At 39.0% G+C, this 2500-nt stretch overlaps 2 protein-coding genes across 3 annotated transcripts in view; one reads left to right on the top strand and one right to left on the bottom strand.

Moving 5' to 3' along the window:
• Positions 1–827, top strand: part of LOC137973793 (F-box/WD repeat-containing protein 9-like) — an 11951-nt gene extending 11124 nt beyond the window's left edge. For both annotated transcript variants that reach the window (XM_068820680.1, XM_068820679.1), the window contains exon 10: positions 1–827. This exon is cut by the window's left edge and continues 128 nt beyond it. The gene's annotated coding sequence lies outside the window, so the exon portion shown is untranslated.
• Positions 1–2500, bottom strand: part of LOC137973792 (phospholipid-transporting ATPase ABCA1-like) — a 67687-nt gene that overhangs the window by 59956 nt on the left and 5231 nt on the right. Inside the window, 2 exon segments of the mRNA XM_068820678.1 lie at positions 847–944; positions 2240–2286. The gene's annotated coding sequence lies outside the window, so the exon portion shown is untranslated.

Genomic DNA, 2500 nt, shown 5'->3' with positions numbered 1-2500 from the left:
AAGAAAACGTTTACAGAAAACAGCAAGGACGAGGATTGCAAGACAAGGCAAATTTAAAACTCTCTTCAGTAAACCGAAAAGGAGTCGTGACGGGATTTCTGTTTCTGCTGCCTTTGAAACAATGAATCACGCACTAGCTACTCCATGGATCGGATGCATCGGGGCTATCCAAAGAACGAGGGGTCATTGAAACGGACATAATGTACCTGCTCACGAATCGAATCAAAGTAAAAGGACGGGCTATGCTCTTAAGAATCTATTTTTCTTTAAGACAACGCTTGAAAATATTGGCGAAAGCTGGGCTAAAAAAGAGCTCATTGCAACACTATCAATCTGATTTGATCATTATGTTAGCTATTAGCCGACAGTTGGGAAACAGTCGGCCGACTGTCGGCCGACAGTTGACCGACAGTCGGCCGACAGGTTTTTTGGGGAGCTCTTCTTCACAATTACCCGTCTTTGCTAATTTATGCAGAACTTTAAAGGCAGAGCGAGGCATTGTTGGTGGATCGGGAAGGGAATACAATTTGTCCAGACAAATTTGAATTGTCTCACCTCATTATGTCAATCATACGTTTGTCAATCTGCAAAGCTAAAGGAATCGCCTTCAGTTCACTGGAAGGCTTGATACTCAGGTTACTTCTGAAGAATATCTGTACGGTAGCCAATTTACATTATCAACTGCGTTGATAAAACCGAATTTTTGTATACTACTTCCCCACCGACGCAGCACCACAGTTTCTTTAGAAACTAACCCCTTCATACTTCTGAAGATGTTTGTTGCAGCATACGAAACGTCAAATAAAATATCATTGAACCTTTTAAAAGGATGTGTTTGCATCTTACGTTTGTTTCCACCTCACTTCCTGCATCGAACGTAGACGGTCTTGTAGGGCGTGTTGTTGTCTGGACGCCAATGAGAACTGCTTGTAGCATGTTGATGTCTGCAATCAATAATCTTTATTTATACACGATAAATATTTAAAGCGATGCTTCGCTTGTGGGGTCGTGTCTAAATAATTAAGTAAGATAACTTAATGAATTAGAAAATAAATAGGATATACACCAGCTAAAATCATATAGCTACTTACTACTTACAAGTCTAAAACGATAAAAGCTCAAAATTTTAAAATACAAGGTGGTACTCAGGTATCGACTAGTTATTAACACTAATTATACTTAAAATCTTCCTCCCTTCTGTTTAATGTTTGAGGGGAGATACAATCGAAATCTAAGTGAAGCAGAGCCTTTGACCGTCTTGCCATTATCGCGTATTTCTTTACATTGTTTATATCGTTATTAAGTTGAGGAACCAACGTGTTCCAAACTATTGCTCCTCTACGAGCTACAGAGTTCCTCATGTAGTTGGTGTTAAAACGAGGGACATCAATTTTCAGTTTTTTCCTAAGTTGATATCGCTTGATGTTATTGTTCTTAATAATAACTGACGTAGCGTCTGGAATCAGGTTATTGTGGATTTTATACATAAGCTTAGCTAAGCTAATTTTATACATAGAGGCTAAAGAAGAACAATTAGCCTTTTTCATAACATCTGCATTAGACATCTCCCAAGGTAACTCAAAGATAATTCTCGCAGCTCTACAATGCAGTGCTTCTAATGCTTCTAATGTCTGCGCGTGAGATTGGACTGAATATTCGAACATAGACTCTTTTTATATAAGAATGTCTAATATGGGGGCTCAGGCTGGACCTTCTTATTTCCTTTGAGATTTGAGCGTGAAAACGTTCTTAACGTCCTCTACATCCTCTTCAACCTCCATTAAAAAAACCCTTTAACCCATAAACTCGTGGGGGTGAGATTTAAAGGGAGCTTAATTAAGCACGCGACGTTTTGAGACGCGAACAGCAACTAGAGTTGATCATGAACAGTTTCCCTTGTGAAGTTGTCTTCACAAAGGCACATATATTGTTAAGTATATTTTCTCCATTAGAGATGATTAGTTTAAAAACTTGGGAGACACTACAGTTATGGCTTGCGAAATATTATCTTTCGGTTGCCGTTCGCGCCTCAAAAAGTCGCATGCTTAAGCTCCCTATTAGACTTTACTTTTTCTTGTCAGTGCGGGTGGTTTTAACCGCCAGTGTTTCCTCACCGTACCGAAGCCTTCGTATAAAGAAGAAGAGCTGGAAAAGTGGAACGCCCAACTATAGTTTGTTATTGGTACAACCAACGAGCAAACAAACGGGAAAAGTATCCGTTTTGCTAGCAGTAACTCACCAAGATACTTCCAAACACGAGTTTGTCCATGTCCTTTGCGCGAAGCGCTAGAATTGAAAATAAATCGATAAATGCTGTTAAAAATTAATAAATGCCTGTTTTATTAAGGGGGCATAGTCACGGGTCTAACAACCCCTTACCCTTAAGATTTTGGTCTTTGCATTTGAAATAGTTTTCTTTGACGTAAGATTCCATGTCAAGTAGTATTTGGCCATTTCCGCATGATTTAAGGTCAGTGGCTACTAATTTAAAGGTATTTTG

This window comes from Montipora foliosa, chromosome 10, assembly GCF_036669935.1.
Source record: "Montipora foliosa isolate CH-2021 chromosome 10, ASM3666993v2, whole genome shotgun sequence".
Taxonomy (NCBI): domain Eukaryota; kingdom Metazoa; phylum Cnidaria; class Anthozoa; order Scleractinia; family Acroporidae; genus Montipora; species Montipora foliosa.
This window is presented reverse-complemented; position numbering and strand designations above follow the sequence as displayed.